Genomic DNA, 20,765 nt, shown 5'->3' with positions numbered 1-20,765 from the left:
TTATAAAAGGTAGCTCTCAAACTCCCCCCAATAATTTTATTATCTCATGACTGTTGTGGGTCAGGAACTTGGGAAGAGGATCCATTGGGCAATTTTGGCTCGGTGTTTGTCATGTGTTTATTCAGATGGCAGCTGGAACTGGAATAACTGAGGGCTGCCCAGGCATTTTTTTCTCTGCAGGTCATGTCCAAGCTTCCATATGGTCTCTCTTTGCAGACAGTTCATACTGCCAGGTAGCTTCAGGGCAGTTCCATTGCTAACAAGGAGGCTTGGAGGCATCTGTAAGGAATTGTCCAGGGAGCAAGGTGAAAGTTGCATTTCTCTTTTAATCCAGCCTGAAAGGGCCTTGCTGTAATCTATTGGTCATAAGCAAGTGAGTTACAAGCTTTTCTAAATTTGTAGGGGAGAAGGGGATGTAGACTTCCTTGTCTTTGGATAGAAGAAAGTGAATTTGCAGTCATTTTAACAGTTGTGGGCTGGAGAGATGGCTCAGCTGTTAAAAGCACTGACTGCCCTTCTAGAGGACCTGGGTTCAATTCCCAGCACCCACATGACAGCTTACACCTGTCTGTAACTCCAGTTCCAGGGGATCTGACGCCCTCACACAGTCAGACCTGCAGGCAAAACACCATTGAACAGTAAATAAAAATAAATTATTAAAAATGTTTTTTTTTTTTTTTTGTATGTGGTGGTAGTGGCAGGAGCTGCTACTACTTTTTGGGGTTTTAGGTGGTACTGTATTTATCTTTAAATATTTATTTTTATGTGTGTGTTTTGCCAGCATGTATGTATGTGTACCACATGTATAATCATGGAAGTTAGAAGAGGATATTGGATTCCCTGGAGTCACCATGTATTGCTGGGAATTGAACCTGTGTGCTCTACAACTAGTGCTCTTAACCACTGAGTCATCTCTTCAGCTCCTATGTATTTTTTTTTGGTATACTAATCTAACAGATTCCATTTTCCAGCCCCCACCCCCACCCCTTTTCCCCATTTTTTCATGACAGGGTTTCTCTGTGTAGCCTTTGCTATCCTGAAGCTTGCTCTGTAGACCAAACACACCTTGAACTCAGATCCAACTGCTTCTGCCTCCAGAATGCTGAGATTAAGGTGTGGGTCAGCATGCCTGGTTTATTTTCCAGCTTTATTGTCTGTGTTCTACCTCTGAAGTGTTCAGGCGTTTTACTAGATCCCCTAATGTCAGCAGTCTCAAGAATTATGATAATTTAGTGGCTATAAAAGTCCAAGGTTATTTGGTAAATGACCAAAAAGATACACAATGGAAAAAGAAACAGATTGGCAAGAAAGAAAACAGACACTAAATGGAACAACTTTTGTAGTGTGAATTTCTTTAGTTCTCTGTTGATTTTTATATTGAAAAATCTTATACTTCAGAGTTAATAATCCAAGAATGGAGCCAGGTGGTGGTGGCACACGCCTTTGATCCCAGCACTTGGGAGGCAGAGGCAGGTGATCTATTGAGTTCAAGGCCAGCCTGGTCTACACAGAGAAACCATGTCTTGAAAAACAAACAAACAAAAAGAATCAAAGAATGGGACTGGAGAGGTGGCTCAGGGGATAAGAGCAGTGGCTGCTCTTCCAGAGGACCTGGTCTTTATTTCCAGCACCTGTACAGTTACTCACAACCGTGTGTAATGGTTCTGGGTATCTGTGGGCACCAGGCACACATATGGTTCACAGACATGCATGCATGCATGCAGAAACACTCATACATGTAAAATAATAATAAAGGAATCAAAAAATGTTAGTGCTTCCCTAGAGTGCATTGTTTTTCTTCAGCCCATGCCACAAAACATTCCTACAGAGCAGCTTCATAAGTTAGGGGGGAAAAAAGTAATTTTGAATGATTTCTGCTATTTCTTTTTATTATCTTAAAAATGAAGTGTATGGGCTGGAGAGATGGCTCAGCGGTTAAGAGCACTGGCTGCTCCTCCAGAGCACCTGGATTCAATTCCTAGGACCCACATGGCAGCTCACACCATTTATAACTTGAGTCCCAGGGATTTGATGCCCTCTTCTAACCTCTGTAGGCACTGCATGTACATTTGGGCAAGACACACATAGTTAATTAATTCATTCATTAATTAAAAATGAACATTAAATTGTGAATAGTTTTAAACTAACAGGAAAATTATGACACTAATAGAGTCCCTATATTTCCTAAACTCACTTTTTCCTATTTGTCAACTATTTTACTACAGTATTATGTATTTGTTAAAATTGGTGAATCAATATTAATATAGTATTAATTGAAATCTGAAATCCATGCTTTCTTCAGATTGTAGATGGTGCAAAAGAAAATAACAAGTTGGTGCAGAATCCAGCCAGTTCATGTTGTGGGTCTCTAGATAGAGGAGGCAGAGGCAGCAGCCTATCTCTGAGGGTGGTGGTGAGAGGAAGTTTTGTCAAGGTTCTCCACTTCCTCTAGGTCAGGCAGGTGATTATTCTCTCACCCTGCACAAAATTTAAGTCTTATTTCGTGGGGAAAGTTAACCTAGCTGGCTCCAGACTCAGGAATACATTGATTGCACTGTGGGAGAAGAAGAGAAATGCTTGTCTGAAAGTGAGAGCCCCAACTACAGCTTAAATGGTAAATCTCTAGCCCCTCACCACTGTTCAGCTTCCAGAACAATAGCAGCTAATTACATGTTTTATGCTTTATGAACAAGACTTTTCTGTCAAAATTGGACAGTCCCAGAGGAAATGCTGGTGAATTATGGAGTCTCCCAATGAAATGGCTGTGTCGCACGCCTTGCCATACACTGTAAAGAAAGCCATCAGTTGCCAAGCTGGGGAGGAAGGGCCTTCCCATTCATGCACGTTTCCATAGAGTTAGAAGGATTAAAACTTCTGACAGCAGTACCCAAGAAGAGGGGAAGAGGGTGCCTTCAGAGTTCTGCAGGAAGATGGTTTGCAGCTCAAAACCCAGTGATGCCCACGGTCAAATGAGAAGGCTCGATAAGGGCATTTTGGAACTGTCAGGTCTCAAAAAAATTATTTCTACCCCTGCTACTGAAAGGATATGCCCAATGTGAGATCCCAATACTGAAAGAAGAGTGGAAGGGTGGTTGTAATTCCACATGCAGAGGGAGAAGCAGAGAGAGGCAGAGCAGAGTCCTAGGATAGTGTGATAGAGAGCAGACTGACCTAGAGGAGGAAGCTAGAGTCTGTGCAGCCTTGGGTGCTTTTTTCTTGGTAGAGGGTCTACAGTAGAACTGTTTATAAATGACCAAGACCTAAACTTGTGAAAATGCATTATGCAAATATTTATGCAAATATTCAGCAATGATCAGTATAAATTATTTAGTGTTTGACAGTTTTATAGATCACAGAAAGAAACTATTTTTAAAAAATGTGATCTTTCAGGCTGGTGTGCTGGTTCATGCCTTTAAATCCTGGGAGGCAGAGGCAGGAGGATCTCTCTGAGTTCAAGGCCAGCCAGCCTGGTCTACACAGTGAGCTCCACAACAGCCAGGACTACATCGACCTTATTAAAAAATGAATTTTTATTTTATTTTGTTGCAGTATTGGATTGAACCTAGGGCCTTTTGCCTACTAGGCTAGCACTGTACCAATGAGTTAAACCCCAACCTTAGAGAAAAATATTTTAAAATTATTTTACATTTGTTAGTGCATGTGAATGCATGAGAGCCATTTTGTGGAAGTCAGGCTGACTTAGGGGCATTGGTTCTCCTTCCTGGGCCCACGTGGGTCTCAGGATCAAACTCAGGTTATCAACCTTAGCTGCAAGGTACCTTTACCCACTGAGCTGTCTGCCTGCCTGGGAAAAAAAAGTTAAGCCTCACTCTCTTACATATACATACTGTTTTTGGATTTGCTGAAAATGAGTGCCAGGAACAGTTTGGGGTTGCTTTATCTATTGGGTTGATTATTTTTTCTAAATTGTAAACTCTTTCTGTCTTAGTAATATATTTACTTTCAGGATCTTGCAGTCTTACCATTTGTTATTGACTAGATTTTAGCACCAGAGCCTTATTAATTTAGATTGGATAATACTACAAATGCATAAGCTTTAATTTTGGAGATGAAAGTTTGTTTTTATGACCTGCCCTTTGGATAACTTATACTTAAATGTTATTTTTGTTTCTCTTGGGCTGAAACTTTGGGAACAGGGATTTATTTTATGTGATTTGTACCAATTGTATAAAGGTAATTCAGTGTTTTTTATTGAGAGCTGGACATGATGGTACTTGCTTGTAAATCCTAGTGCTTGTAAGGTAGATATAGGAGCATCAGGAGATTAGAATCATATTCAGCTGTATAGTGAGCTTGAGGCCAGGTTAGGATGAGACCTTGTCTAAAAACAAATAAATAAACAAAAACTCACAACCAACCAGGCCACCCCCCTCCCCAAATCTGAGTTTGATTTCATTCAGATGAATAGTTGTCTCTTACTGTCTGTGGGAAACTGGTTGCAGGAACCTTCACATATATAATCCATGGGTGCTCAAGCCCTTTATATAAAATTTTATATTATGTAATATTTACATACAACCTACATATATTCTCTCATATCATAAACCATTCATACATAGTACATGATACTAGGTAAATGAATTAAATAGTTAAATATTTGATTGCTTGAATAGTTGATTGCTTGATATAAATGAATTAAATAGTAGAATAGTTCATTGATAATGAAGGGTAAAAAGTCTATATGTTCAGTACAAATTCATTTTTTTCTCCTTGAGTAATTTCTATTCCTTGGTTGAGTCCATAGATACAGAACTTGTTCAGATGGAAGCTGTATTCTTTTATTTTTTATTTTATTTTATTTTATTTTTTTTTGAGGCAGGGTTTCTCTGTATATACTTGGCCGTCCTAGAACTTGCTTTGTAGACTGGCTGGCGACAAACTCACAGAGATCCGCCTGCTTCTGCCTCCTGGGTGCTGGGATTAAAGGTGTGTGCTGCTGCCACCGCCACTGCCACCACCACCTGGCTCATGTTTTCTTTTTTAAAAACAGTTTATGACCTAGATATATGCTTTAAAAGGGAAATTGCTGAATTTGAAAGTAAATTTTTATTTATCTGCAATCAAGAAACTTGCGGGCCCATGCCCCTCCCTTTCTGTATTTGAAAGTATTTTACTTTGTTACTCAATAAGTTGTTTTGGGATAGTGTAATTTGTCTTGAACTATGGAGGACTCAAGATTTGAATCTTGTTCTGTTAGTGATTGCTTTAAAATGACCTCAGAAGAACATGTTACCCAGTTTTTATGTATTCTTTATATAATGAAAAGCCTTTAAAGAATTGAATAAGCTAAATATATATGTATATGTATGGCTAATTTAGTTTGTAGGAAAGATTATACAATGAAAAGGTTAGCTTCTGTCTATTCTCTCTTCTTTTCCTCCCTCTCCCCCCCCCCTTCCATTTTCATGTGTGTGGTGTGCATGTATGTTTATATATATGTGGGCACACCTATGTTTGGGTGCTCCTGCATATGGAAGCTCAAGGTTCATGTTGGGATCAACCGCCGTCGTCCTTGACCACTCTTCCACTTTATCAATGGAGGCAGCGTCTCTCAGTCAACCCAGAGCCTCCTGACATTGTCTCACTAGCAAGCTTGCTTTGGAGAGCCTTTGCTTTTACCTTTTGAGGCTGGAATTACAGGAGGGCCACTCAGCCTGACTGACATTTACCTGAGTTTTGATCCAAACTCATGCAGGGCAAACCTTTTAACCACTGAAGAATCTCCCCAGACTTTGTTCTCTACTTTTTTTTCTTTATTTCTGTCTTCCTTGTTTGTTTGTTGAGGCACGGTCTCACTATGTAGCGCTGGCTGTTCTGGAACTTCCTAAGTAGACTGGCATTGAACCCATAGAGATCAGTCTGCCTCTGCCTCCCAAGGTGTGCATCACCACACCTGCCCTGTTCACCACTTTCCTAATTAGGTCCTCATGTAAATCAAGTTACCAGTTTTTCCCCTACATTGTAATTACTAGGTGCTTCCATAGAGAATGCTTTTGTTTCTTTCCTGCCTATTCATTCTCTCTTCTGGTAGCTTTCAGCTTATTTTTCCTTTGGGAACCTTTCCTGTTTAGTTCCTCATTCAAGTAATGCTTGTAGGTCTACAGTGACTCTGTAGACTCAAACTCTTCTAATTCACCAGTGAAGAGAGAAGCATGGAAAAGATTGAAATATATAAAGTGCAGAGTTAAGTTGTGGAGGGGAAGAAAGGGAACACCTGAGGTGAGACTACTTGGATGGTAGGTTGGGGCATTTGTATTTTCTCCAGTAGGTAGCCAGGGGTTACTCTAACATTCCAAGCAGGAGTGGAAGCTTGGGTTTATAACTGAGTCACCATTCTGTGCATCCTTATTAATTGTCAAGACCTGCCCTTTGTCCTTTGTCTTGACCCGTCCCTTCCTTGCCAGTCTTACTCATTTTTCTACCATAATTCAGTCTTTTGACATCAGACTTGTTCCTGTAATTAACAGACATGGTTTTTCCTTTCTCCTGTAGCTCATTCTGGACATCACTGACAGATTATTTTCCCCAGACCGTCACATTGATTATGTCTTTTCCCTGCTTGGGAACTGTTCATCTTCTCCTTTTGTGGATAGGATTGGATCCATGTTCCTTAGCTTGTCCATAAAGATACTGAAAATTAACAGTCCTTTCCTTAAGCCCTGGAATGTTCCATTTCACCCTCTCATATCTCACTTACCTTTCCCATCTTTGCTTTTTTGTTCTCAGAAGAACATTCATTCTGGGTCATTCTTTAGTTTCATATGTGCTGGTTAAATCATAACCATTCCTATCATTAGAGTTCAGTTAAATTCTACTTCCCCTGTGTGACATCTACTTATAATTTAGATTCTACCTCCCCAGTGCTGGCATTACAGGCTTGTACACACCACTGATTTGTGTGGTGCTGGAAATTTGAACCCACGGCTTTGGATGTGTTAGGCAAGTATTCTACTGATTGAGCTACATCTCTAGTCCCAAGTAAGTACAAACATAGCTTGTCTAGAGCTTTAAGTTATAGTTTTGAGGAGACAGAAATTCAAGAAGTCTTTTTTTTTTCCTTTTGTGTAAACACATAATAATGAGCTCCCACCCCTTGGCTTGTGGTACTGAGGATTAGACAGGGATCTTGTACGTGCTGTGTGATTGCTCTATTACTAACTTTAGGTCTCCAGTCCTTTTGTATTTTGAGACAGAAACTCACTAACTTGCCCAGGGAGGTCTTGAACTTGTGCTTCTCCTACCTCTGCCTCCTCTATAACTGTGCCACCTCACATGCCTTAAATATTCTTGAGATAGGTCTTACTGTGATGCCCAGGCTGGCTCTGAGCTCTTGGGCTCAGGCAGGCTTGTCTCAGCCTCCTAAGTACCTCTGCTTAATATGAGGGCTTTTTACGTTAAGAATATAAAACCCCACAGTCTTTTTTTTTTTTTTTTTTTTTTTTGTCTAATTGACAATGTTGTTAAGATTTGTTTGGCATTTTAGGCATATTATTGTCTCGAGCGTATTAGGCATATTGAAGTCTGAGATTGTAGGATTAGAGTCTTAGTGTCATCTGTAATGCCTCTAATTAATTGAAATTGTAAAATCATTCTTTTCTCTCTTTCATTCATTTATTCTTTCTTGCCTTTTTTTTTTTTTTTTTTTTTTTTTTTTTAAAAACAGGGTTTTACTGTGTAGCCCTAGGGTCCTGGAACTCACTATGTAAACAGACTAGGCTAGCCTAGACAGAGATTGACCGGACTCTACTTTCTGGGTGCTGGGATTAAAGGCATGTGTTGCCACACCTGGAGAGATCATTCATGCTATGTGAATAACTCCATGAATGTAGATTTTAGAATTTAAGTTTTCATTAAAGTGAATATAACACATTTAATAGTTATTCTTTTTTTTTTGGTTTTCCGAGACAGGGTTTCTCCGTGTAGTTTTGGTGCCTGTCCTGGTTCTCGCTCTGTAGAAAGGGTTGATCGAACCTTTCATAAGGGTTGCATATCAGATATCCTGCACATTAGATATTTACATTATGATTCCTAAGAGTAGCAAAAGTATGGTTATGAAGTAGTAACGAGATGATTTTATGGTTTGGGGTCATCACAACATGAGGAACTCATTGCAGCATTAGGAAAGTTGAGAACCACTGCCTTAGCAGGTAAAAGCACTGGCTGCTAACCCTGAAGACTTGAGTTTGATTCTGGGGACTTCCATGGTAAAAACAGGGCTGCCTCCCTTAAATGTTCTCCCACATGCTCACTGTGGCCTACGTGCATGCACACACAATAAACAAAAATGTATAAAATGCCAAGTGTGGAGGCAGAGGCAGGCAGACCTACATAGTGAGTTCTAAGCCAGCCAGGTTATGCAGTGAGACCTTATCTCAGAAAGAAAATAAGAAAAAAATGCTGTATCTGTTATTGCATAACTACCACAAATCATCTCTGTCTCCCCCTCCACCAGAGGTTGAATCTTGGACTTTTCCAGGTGTTACCCCTTAGCTGCCCTTCTGTGTGTTTTGTTATTTTCCATATTTTATGAAGTTCTTTTCCTAAACCATTTCACTTAGTCTTCAAATCCGTACTGCAAAGCAGGTGAGTAAAAATGATATCACAAGGAAACACTGTTGTCACAGTAATTTGTCCATGGTCTCAAGCTAGTTAAGTGTTTGGGGAACTGGAATGTGAACCAAGACAGACATATTTTACTCCTGTTCTCAGTTACGTATGTCTCCTAGCACAGAGACACCCTGAATAGTTTTTTTTTTTTTTGTTTTTGTTTTTTTAAAGGATAGGTAAAGTAGTTCTAGCTTCCTTTGAATCAGGTTTTAGGCCAAACAGGTTGAGTATGTGTTTTGAATTAATCAAATTTTCCTTCTGCCTGATTATCCTCACAGCTGCCTGAGTACAGGTCAATTGGATGCATTTAGTTGAAATGGCACCCACTTTCTGGGTGGGCTGAAGTTAGGAGCATGCTGGGGCATTGGCAGTTCTTAACCATACGGCGTGGTTTACACAGATTGGTTTGGCTAGTCTAGTTTCAGACATTGGAGCTAATGGAGATATTTGCAGTTAGTGTGCCACCATTGAAGCTTCTAGAGATTAAAAGCCCCCCCCCTTTTTTTTTTTAAAGAGAGAGGCTTAGTTAGAATAACCCTGGAGTGACGGGCTAGCTAACATGCTAGGAGGCAGTGTGTGATGGTGCATTGTGGATCCTCTCTAATCTTTAATTTCCTTCTGTAGAGTGGGGCAAATGCTATGAATTCAGAGATGTGACTGAAGTAACGTATACAGAGTGCTCTGCACAGTGCCTGGGAAGTACTGTACTCTTTTTATTTTTTATTTTTTTTAATCTTATGATTTAATTTAATTTTACATATCAGCCACGGATTCCCTTGTTCTCCCCCCTCCCACGCCCACCCTCCACCTTCCCCCCATACCATCCCTCATTCCCATCTCCTCCAGGGCAAAGACTCCCCTGGGGATTGAGTTCAACCTGGTAGATTCAGTCCAGGCAGGTCCAGTCCCCTCCTCCCAGGCTGAGCCAAGTGTCCCTGTTTAAGTCCCAGGTTCCAAACAGCCAGCTCATGCACTGAGGACAGGTCCCGGTCCCACTGCCTGGGTGCCTCCTAAACAGATCAAGCTAATCAACTGTCTCACTTATCCAGAGGACCTGATCCAGTTGGGGGCTCCTCAGCTGTTGGTTCATAGTTCATGTGTTTCAATTCGTTTGGCTATTTGTCCCTGTGCTTTTTCCAATCTTGGTCTCAACAATTCTTGCTCTTACAAACCCTCCTCTTTCTCGCCAATTGGACTCCTGGAGCTCCACTTGGGGCCTGGCCGTGGATCTCTGCATTCGGTTCCCTTAGTCATTGGATGAGGTTTCTAGCATGACAATTAGGGTGTTTGGCCATCTCATCACCAGAGTAGGTCAGTTCGGGCTTTCTCTCGACCATTGCCAGTAGTCTATTGTGGAGGTATCTTTGTGGATTTCTGTGGACCTCTCTAGCACTTTGCTTCTTCCTATTCTCATGTGGTCTTCATTTATCATGGTCTCTTATTCCTTGTTCTCCCTCTCTGTTCTTGATCCAGCTGGGATCTCCCACTCCCCTAAGCTCTCTTTTCCTTGCCCTTCATTTCCCCTACTCACATCCAGGTTGTTCATGTAGATCTCATCCATTTCTCTGTCATTGGGCGATCTCTGTGTCTTTCTTGGGGTCCTGTTTTTTAGGTAGCCTCCCTGGAGTTGTGAGTAGCAGTCTAGTCATCTTTGTTTTACATCTAGTATTCTCCTATGAGTGAGTACATACCATGTTTGTTTTTCTGAGTCTGGGTTACCTCACTCAGGATGATTTTTTCTAGATCCATCCATTTTCCTGCAAACCTCGTGATGTCATTGTTTTTCTCTGCTGAGTAGTATTCCATTGTGTATATGTACCACATGATATTTATCCATTCTTCAGTTGAAGGGCATCTAGGTTGTTTCCAGGTTCTGGCTATTACAAACAATGCTGATATGAACATAGCCGAGCAAGTGCCCTTGTGGTATGATTGAGCATTCCTTGGGTATATGCCCAAGAGTGGTATAGCTGGGTCTTGGGGGAGATTGATTCCCAATTTTCTAAGAAAGCGCCATACTGATTTCCAACGTGGTTGTACAAGCTTGCATTCCCACCAGCAGTGGAGGAGAGTTCCCCTAGCTCCACATTTTCTCCAGCATAAGCTGTCTTCAGTGTTTTTGATCTTAGCCATTCTGACAGGTGTAAGGTGGTATCTGAGAGTCATTTTGATTTGCATTTTCCTGATGATTAGGGATGTTGAGTAATTCCTTAAATGTCTTTCAGCCATTTGAGCTTCCTCTGTTGAGAATTCTCTGTTTAGAATTCTCTGTTTAGTTCTATAGTCCATTTCTTAATTGGACTGTTAGGCATTTTGATGTCTAATTTCTTGAGTTCTTTATATATTCTGGATATCAGCCCTCTGTCAGATGTGGGGTTGGTGAAGACCTTTTCCCATTCTGTAGGCTGTTGCTTTGCCTTGTTGACCGTATCCTTTGCTCTACAAAAGCTTCTCAGTTTCAAGAGGTCCCATTGATTGTTTCTCTCAGTGTCTGTGCTACTGGTGTTATATTTAGGAAGTGATCTCCTATGCCAATGTGTTCAAGACTACTTCCTACTTTCTCTTCTATCAGGTTCAGAGTAGCTGGATTTATGTTGAGGTCTTCAATCCATGTGGACCTAAGTTTTGTGCACGGTGACAGATATGGATCTATTTGCAGCCTTCTACAAGTTGATATCCAGTTATGCCAGCACCATTTGTCAAAGATGCTTTCTTTTTTTCATTGTACAGTTTTGGCTTCTTTGTCAAAAATTATATGTTCATAGGTGTGTGGGTTAATGTCAGGGTCTTCAATTCGATTCCATTGGTCCACATGTCGGTTTTTATGCCAAGTACTGCACTCTTAATGAGTGTTGTTGCTGTTCACAGTCTTACTATGTCTGTCTGAGTAGTGTCTGAGCAGAAGTAGAGTATGGAGTGTTGTCAGGTTGCCCCCCCCCCCCAAAGAAGAAGGTGGTTAAGTATATTTTTGTTCTGAAAGAGTAATCCTTGGAGCTGGCCTGGTTTTCAAAGATCAGTCAAGGTTTGTTCATTTCAAAATCAGTTAATTTCCTCATCTGGAACTTTGCTTAGTCCCCCTTCCTTTTGTAATATCTCTTGTGTCTCTCACTTTAAGAGTCCTGATGTGTCCATTTCTGTGAACTCTTGCATTTGTTTTCCAAAAAAGAGTAGTTGGCTTTCATTTCTGCTGCTCTTCACTATTGATTGATGTGTATGAAGTCAGGCTCTGCCCAGTGCTCTCCTAAAACTGATCTTGCCAGGGTACTCCAATAGAGACTTCCTTGGTTTCCCTGTCTCTCTAAAAAATATTTATTTGTGGGTGTGGAGGTTGGCAGAGAACTTTTGGGGTTGGTTCTCCCCTTTATCATCTGCATTCCCAGGATTGAACTTCAGGACATCAGGCCTGGTGACAGACACCTTTACCCCCTGAGTCATCTCGTTGGCCTAGTTTACCTGTCTTTACCTCACTGCTTCATTTGCCTTATAGATGCTTTTCAGGGACACCCAAGAGTTGAATGCTGGTAAAGAAGGTTTCTGGGCTTGTGTTAAGGTCTCACCACCCATGAACATTCTTAGCTAGGGCCTTAAAGAAGCATATCAAAGGCACTTGCTCAGTTCAGCTGATGAGAGCTAAACTCGGGGTAGTTCTTACAGTTTTCTAACACCCAGGTCTTGTTCAGAGTTAAGAGTAGTTTGTAAAACCTCTTATGTTCAGTTTGTTTCAACACTGAGTGAATTGTCATTGTATCCTTCCCTCCTGCCATAGTTGTCCAACAGACTTTAAATACACATTTTTAGGTTTGGCAATATTAACAGACAGTTCTCTTGCTTTGTGCACCCAGCCTGTTGGACCAGTTTGGGTGGAGCAGCAGGAACTGATTTTCATTTTGGTAGGTAAGCTCTCTCTGTATATTTACAGAGCAGCTGGCTCCTTTTCTTCTGTGGCATTTGGTTTGAGCAGGATCACATATTGATAGAAATTCCCAGTTGGCTGATAATCTCTCAAAGAAAATGATTTTCTCCTTGACCAGGGCATGAAGACTTTAGAAGCAAACTATTCCATTGAAGATAGTTTCAGGCCTCTTAGCTTTAAACACTTTTTAAGCTTTTTTTTCTTTCTTTCTTCCTCCCTGTGTATCTTTGGGTGACCTGGAACTCACTCTATAGACTGGCCTCAAACTCGGGGATCCACCTGCCTGTGTTTGCCTACTGGGCCCTGGGACTAAAGATGTGCACCACCACACCTGACACTTGTTTAAAAATATTAAACAGCTCTTTCCAGGCACTTTTTTTTTTTTTTTAACTTTTGTGATTTCCAAAGTGTTCTATACTCAGTTTGATGCTTAGAGTGGTTGTTTTGAAGTTTTCTCTGAGTTTTCCTTTAGGAATGCCTAAGTTAACATTTTCGTTCAGCCCATCACCACATTCATGTCATACAGACTAGTTTGCTTGAAGCTCTTCCTGTAGTTTGAATAGCTTTCTTTGATTGTGCAAAGTTACCTTTTGATTATGGTTGTTAGTCCTCTGTTCTCTTCGTTCTGCTGTCCTGTTTGCTTCGAGTGTATGTGTATCTATGTGTGTGCATCCACACAGTACTATGTCGTGGGTGTAGAAGTCAGAGGAGAACTTGGGTGCTGGTACTTACCTTCCATCTTGTTTGAGGCAGGATCTCAAAAAAAACGTTGGCTAGTCTCACAGACTAGCTGGTCCACAAGGTCTCAGGATTCTCTCCCCACGGGAGCACTGGGATTACAGACATGCTGTGTGTGCCTGCCTTTGTGTGGGTTTTGGAGATTTGAACTCAGGTCCTCACTTTTTGTATGGCAAGTTCTTTACCGATTAAACCATCTTTCCAACACTCCTTTCTCTTCAAATTCCTTTAGCACTGACTGTCTTTTTTCTTCTCCCAATCAGGTTACTCGCTTGAGCCTTTCCTTCCACTGCCGTGTTACAGGGAAGCCGTTGTCAAGATGTTGTCCTTGGGTAGCCATCACTTCTCTCAGATTGTTTCAGGATTCTTTCTCTATTGGTCCCTCTGGAAATTTAATCTCTTCAGAAACTCGTGACTTACTCTGGGCTGGTTGTCTTTTTAATTCTAGTTCAGTGATAATTGCTTTAATTTGTTATAAATATCCTTCTGTATTCTTTCTAATCATGTTTTGGTGATAGATGAAACTATTGTAGCAGATGAGGGAAGATATTTTCTTTTTAGTCCTTGAAATAAGTAAATAGCAAAATGTCATGGAAAGAGCCACATTTTTTAATGCATATATACATATTTTGTACATGTTTATATTATATACACTTTGCATATTTAAATTGTGAAATGTATTGCCCATTACATCTAAAGAAGGTTTCATAAATGTAGTAGAGAATATGGATTTTGAGGTGAGAAATTTTATTTTAATCTTCTCTACATTTAATTTTGATATTCTGAGTTTTAGTTTTCTTATGATTAAAACTATTTTTTTTATAAAATTAAAAAATTTATATGGAAGATATAAAGCAATAAGTATTTTGTTTCCCTCTTAAGAAATAGACTTCTTGCCAGGCGTTGGTGGCGCACGCCTTTAATCCCAGCACTCGGGAGGCAGAGCCAGGCGGATCTCTGTGAGTTCGAGGCCAGCCTGGGCTACCAAGTGAGCTCCAGGAAAGGCGCAAAGCTACACAGAGAAACCCTGTCTTGAAAAACCAAAAAAAAAAAAAAAAGAAATAGACTTCTTGTGGGGTGGCGGTGGCACACACCTTTAATCCTAGGACTTGGGAGGCAGAGGCAGGCAGATCTCTGTGAGTTTGAGGCCAGCCTGGTCTGCAGAGTGAGTTCCAGGACAGCCAGAGCTGTTACACAGCGAAACCCTGTCTGGGGGTGGGAGAGGGAACAGAAATAGATTTCTTAGTCTATTAAAGCAGTGCAAGTCCAAAATATTGAGAGCATCATTCATTTAGTGTAGCAGGAATCTTAAAAGTTCTTATTGATAAAATTGATAAAATTGATATTGATGTAACCAACCATCTTATTAAATAAGAAACACAGAAACAATGTAAAAGAGAAAGCCGAGAGGTCAGAGCTCAGAGCTAAAATCTTACCCTTCCGCCTGCGGTGTCCCAGCTTCCCGAAAGAGAGCTACTTCCTGTCTGTACGTCTTTTTTATAGTATTATTGTTCTGCCTTTTCATTGGTTGTAAACCCAAACACGTGACTACCTCGTCACTGTCTGAATGTACAGCCCCCTAGGTCTTAAAGGCATAGGTCTCCAATGCTGGCTGTATCCCTGAACACACAGAGATCTATGGGATTAAAGGCGTGTGCCACCACCGCCACACTCTTGCTATGGCTCTAATAGCTCTGACCCCCGGGCAACTTTATTTATTAACATACAATCAAAATCGCATTTCAGTACAATTAGATTACCACCACAATTTAGTAAATGAGTATTCACTGAGAGTACTTGATATGTGTCAGGTAGGCACTAAGGTAAGACCAAGAGATATTTAGATATTACCTTTGTTAAGATAGCTTAAGTGTGGTATTTCAGTATGCATTGGTAAGTGTTATGGAAGAGATACACTTTGTATCCTAAGACTGAGAAATGAAAACGTAATTTGACTGGATCATTTGAGCAGATGGTAAGGACCACTTTGAGTACCTGGTGGGTGATGTTGGTATTCCGTTTGTAAGGATTTATGCAGGTATATAAGCCGAAGAATAGTGAAGGAGGCATTCTGTGTCTGAAGGAGAATGGTATTCCTGTGGGGATAGTGGAAGATGAGGCTGGAGAAGATGGTGGTCAGTGACCAAGCTATAAAGTACCGTGTGTATCTAGGTGAATTGGCAAGCCTCAAGGTTTTTAGGCAAGCGAGTCTTCATCAGTCTGATTTCTGTTTTAGAAAGCTTACTGCAAGAAGAACATGGATGGTGGGTAGAGTTTTTTTTTTTTTTTTTTGTGACTGTGGATTGGTGATGCTGTTAAATTTGAGGAGAGAGAAAAATAGTTAGAATTAAATAGTGGGGAAACCTTTGAAACAGATAGAAGAAAAAGAGTAAGAGAAAAAAGGTTTTACTGCCTTGTAGGGAACTTGATCCAACATAGAGTTTAGTAGGCTCTGGGGAAGGAAAAATAGAGTAGGTCTTTTTTTTTTTTTTTTTTTTTTTTTTTTTTTTTTGGTTTTTTCGAGACAGGGTTTCTCCGTGTAGCTTTGCGCCTTTCCTGGAGCTCACTTGGTAGTCCAGGCTGGCCTCGAACTCACAGAGATCCGCCTGCCTCTGCCTCCCAAGTGCTGGGATTAAAGGCGTGCGCCACCACGCCCGGCTAGAGTAGGTCTTTTAAAGCTAGATGACCACAGAGTGTCTCTTGTTTCCTCTAAGAGAAGCAAGGTCTCCGATCCGCTGGTGATACATAGAAACAGTGCTTTAGCCAGTAAGTGGCTTGTGTGTGTATCTTGAGCAAGGGTGCATGTCTTGAAATTATGGTGTGGAACTGGGGCCAGTGTCCGGGCTCTTGTGTGACATGGGTGCACACATGTTTTGAACTGTACCAGAAACCTAAAAGAAACAAGTTATATCATATTTGAACTAAATCACCAGAAGAATGTTATAACAATTTTTATTAATATTTTATTTATCTATTTTTTTAAAGATTTATTTTATGTATGTGAGTGCTCTATTTGCATGTACACCTGCCTGCCAGAAGAGAGCATCAGGTCCCGTTATGGATGGTTGTGAACCACCATGTGGTTCCTGAGAATTGAACTCAAGACCTCTGGAAGAGCAGCCACTGGCGCTCTTAACTGCTGAGGAATGTCTCTAGCCTCAAAATAATATTTTAAAAGGAACAAATTAATCTGTTATGTTTTGCAATTGTATCTTGTGCAGGAGCTGTCTTTATCTGTGATCTGGAGTTCTGGGGCAAGTTGTGTATTTCTCTGCTTTTGGGGACTGTTGTTGGATTCAGTTGGAGATTGTTTGAGGATGTAGACACTCACTGGTTAGGACTGGTGGTGTGTTTTCTAACGCTAACTTTGAAACTTGACTGTTGTAGTTGGTAGTGGGAAGACTAGATGTGGCCCTTTAGGTGTGTTCCTTTTCTTTGAGGGAAGTACCTTTGGACAGAAGAGTGAGAAAGTCACCTGAGGAGTGATAGCTGTTAATGCTACTAGCAAAACCTGAGCTCAGAAAAACTTAGAATTTTCTGAAACTTCAAGGATGATATGAACAATAGTTTCTGTATTGAGGATATCAGAGAAAGTCTGTTGAACTTCTCAGTGAATTAAGTTTCTTGGTAGGATTTCAAGTGCAGTGAGCATAATGCCTACTTGAGTCCTACATATGGAGTAGCTTTAGGTCCTTCATGAGCAGTGCCTTTTATGAACATTTCTTTCTTTTGGTTCTGGTTGCCTTCAAACTCTCAATCCTCTAGATTATAGATGTGTGCCACCATGTCTGGAGTATTGTCATTTAAAAAATAAACCATTCAACAACAATATTTAACTGGAGTTGACAAAAGGGGGTTTATAGGATCACAGTTTGGAGATCAATTTGCACTCTTAGGGGGGTCAGAGTCAGATAGTCTCCATGTTGATAGAGTCTTCAGGCCAAACTGTAAGGCACAGGAAACAAAGGTGTTTACTTGGTATAATTTGGTTTTGTATATGCCTTTCTGAGGACACTGAGAAATGTGCCTTCTGTAGCATTCAATTTGATAAAATATCACGGGACAAGATACAGCCTAGTAAATTAGCTAGCAGAGACACTCATGTATCTTTCTTTTCTGTTGAACTAATTAAAACTGGCAAAAGTGTGAGACTAGAAGGATAGTATGTGTGTTGGAAATACTGTTTTATTTTGTTAGTACTTAATGCACAGTGTGTGTGTTTGTGTGTGTGTGTGCGTGCGGGGGGGGGGGGGGGGGGGGGGGAGGTGGGGAGTTAAAGTAGAAACAGAAGTCTCTATCCCCACCTCACTGGCCCTTACCAGAAGATCAAATCCGTCCTGACTGTAAGAGCACAGCACACCAGAGTGACACCGACGTGCTGCTCAGCCATGTACGGTCCTGGGGTGCTAACCTGGCAGGAAGAACTCGGTTTTTAAGGACAGACTTTCTAGTACTTGATTTCTTTATGTATTCAACAGTTTCTCTTGTATAATTCTCCTCTTTATCAGTCAGAGATAAAGATAGTATTTGAGTAAGTTGTTTAGTTTGATGTGACAGGATTTTTGAGACTTTATTATTAGAGTACTTTGACACTATTTTGTCTTTCACCTGAATAACCTATTTGATGGCCCACTGACATTTTCTTATTAATGTTTCTATGTCTGGTTTTAATCTACTAAAGGAGGCTGAAATGGCCCTTAGTAATCTGCTTGTAGACATGTTCCAAAATATTAGCAAAAAAATCTTCCAAATTTTGTGTTTATGAATGATTTTGCTTGCAGTTTAGACTTTGTCCAATCTCTTTTGGTAAGAAAATCTTCTGGGATTGCCCTAAGTGAGCATGTCCCTTTTCTTTAGATTAAAACGTCAACTTCCTTTTGAGTAAGGATAACTGATCTGTGTTAGGGCCCTACTGTGGTTCAAGTTTTTGTAGTTTTTTTTTTTTTCAAACAAGATTTCATGTAGCCCAGGCTGTCTTGAACATTTGATCCTCCTCCTCCTCCTCCTTTTCCTCCTTCTCCTCTTCTTCTTCTAAGTTTTTTGAGACAGGGTTTCTCTGTGTAGCTGTTGGAGCCTATCCTGGAACTCGCTCTGTAGACTAGACTGGCCCTCGAACTTACAGAGATCCACCTGCCTCTGCCTCCTGAGTGCTGGGACTAAAGGCGTGTGCCGCCTGTGCCGCCGCCACCGCCACCACCACCACCACCACCACCACCACCACCACCACCACCACCACCACCACCACCACCACCACCAATCAGCTGATCTTCTTATCTCTACCTCTCAAATGCAGAGATTACAAGCATGTATCACTGTGACCAACTCCATCCTGGTTCTTGGTAACCATTTTTAGGGAAACTAAAAGTTTGTGATGTTCTGCTTGGTCTGGATATATAACTATCTAAAAGTATTATAAGCTCAGAAAATACAAATCCTCGGTCACTTAAAAACAGTAATGCTGGGGGCTAGTGATATAGTTCAGTTTGGTAGAGTGCTTATAGCATTCCCAGCACCACGTAGGATGGTGACACATGCCTGCAATACCAACATTTGGGAGATGTAAGTAGGACGATCAGAAGTTCATTGTCATCCTTATCTATACAGTAAGCTTGAGGCTAGTGTAGGCTATACAAAACCTGTCTCAAAACCCAGCCAACCAAACCAAAATGACTTAGGTCCTTAATTGTAACTGTGAGGTTGTCTGTCCTGAATTATCTTTGCTCAACAACAGGGGAAGAGATAGGACTGAAAGTTAGGAAGATTCAGGAAACTCCATTATGGTCAGAAATACAAGGTGTTTATAGGAAGAGTTAGAATATTAGCATTCCAGATGATAGAATAAAAGATGAACTTTCAAGGCAGAAAGTCAGAACAGAGGAATGACTTTTGTTTGCTTTGCCAGAGTCTCATTCAAGAAACGTAACTCTTGAAGCACTAAATGTCCTCGTGAGTCAGTTTAAGAAAGCAGAGTTTTGTTTGGTGGGCTTTAGCTCCTTTGGTTCTAAGACACTGTGGTGGGATATAAGGCCTTTGCTGGGATTGCAAGTTCCCACAAAGTACCCTCCGATACTATAAATTGCCCTTGGTATGTTTACACTATATTATTAGACAAGTGGATAAATTTGGACACAATACCATATAAAGGTCAGGGTCTTGATAGGATTTGCTTTTTGGACTTTTGGGGTTTTTTCCTTTGTCATTTGATAGACAGATTGTAAATAGAGTACCTAAGCAGCTGGGATGATCTTGTCGTCTTGTATCTGAGTCTTTTGCATTTGCTCATACCGTGTCCCAGAGAAAGGCCTTAGGTGGACGATGACAGAACATACACAGAATAGCATCTACTTGATTTGGATCCATCAAAGAAGAGACTAAGTTTGTTTTTCATGCCTACCCAAATGTGTGTAAATGGCTCTGAACCATAATAAACATAGTTGTGAAACCATGACATATGAACTCAGCAGAATCACCAGTAGAAGGCACCAGAAACTTGGCAAAATCTAGAACTGGGTTTGTCAGGGGCTGACTTAATAATACGATGTTTCAGAGGCCTTCAAAACTGTTAAATATAAAAGTTGTTAGAGGTCATAGATGGCGCACTAAGTGAAAGGGTTTGCTTGTCAAGCAGAAAACCTGATCCAACACAGAATCTAAGCTCAGGGATGGAGAAAAAGGGTAGTTCCTTTATTTATTTTATTTTATTTTATTTTATTTTATTTTATTTTATTTTATTTTATTTTATTTTATTTTATTTTATGTGCATTAGTGTTTTGCCTACATATATGTCTGTGTAAGGGTGTTGGATCCTCTGGAACTGGAGTTACAGACAGTTGTGAGCTGCCATGTGAGTGCTGGGACTTGAACCTGGGTCCTCTGGAAGAGCAGCCAGTGCTCTCAACTGCTGAGCCATCTCTCTGGCCCCAAGAGGGTACTTCTTTACAGACAAAAGTCTTACTGGATAAGCCAAATTTTTGAATGGTCTTGTCTGGTGATACCCAGATTTATTGTGGGTAAGTTGAGATCTAGCTGAAGATGGTATATAGTATACATATGGCATGAAATTAGGCTATCTAGTGGTCCATACTTTTATATGATATGATGTGCCTGTGTTAGGATTATGTCACCCAGTAGATTTGCACTGTGGTCAGCCCCTAGGTGGCTTGGGCTAGTAGCATTCGGATATGAGGGTGTAAATGCTAGAGAGAGATCAGGTTTGCATGGCAAGCTCCTTTGCTCACAGAGCGGTCTTGTTGGCTCTTGTAGTTCTTTTCACACTTGTAGTTTCCTTTCCCATGTTTTCTAGTGGCCTGCATATCAGTGGAACCTGTTTGGTGATTTGCTCTATTAGGAAATTATCAGGTATTAAAGAACTACAGTTTTTACAGTCAGAAAGTTTATCCTACTTACATTGTTGTAGAAACAAGACTAATGTAGTTAAGAGACTGCTATGCAGTAGTATCCCTTTCTGCTGTTCATTAGAGAATAG

At 40.7% G+C, this 20,765-nt stretch overlaps 1 protein-coding gene and 1 long non-coding RNA gene across 2 annotated transcripts in view; both read left to right on the top strand.

The window, feature by feature from the left end:
• Positions 1-20,765, top strand: part of Smurf2 (SMAD specific E3 ubiquitin protein ligase 2) — a 110,907-nt gene that overhangs the window by 13,771 nt on the left and 76,371 nt on the right. The window lies entirely within an intron of this gene.
• LOC143274442 (uncharacterized) lies at positions 14,903-17,444 on the top strand. Its single transcript, XR_013053087.1, has 2 exons — positions 14,903-15,754; positions 15,947-17,444. It is a non-coding gene; the product is annotated as an uncharacterized LOC143274442 (long non-coding RNA).

This window comes from Peromyscus maniculatus, chromosome 8 (genome assembly GCF_049852395.1).
Source record: "Peromyscus maniculatus bairdii isolate BWxNUB_F1_BW_parent chromosome 8, HU_Pman_BW_mat_3.1, whole genome shotgun sequence".
Taxonomy (NCBI): domain Eukaryota; kingdom Metazoa; phylum Chordata; class Mammalia; order Rodentia; family Cricetidae; genus Peromyscus; species Peromyscus maniculatus.
This window is presented reverse-complemented; position numbering and strand designations above follow the sequence as displayed.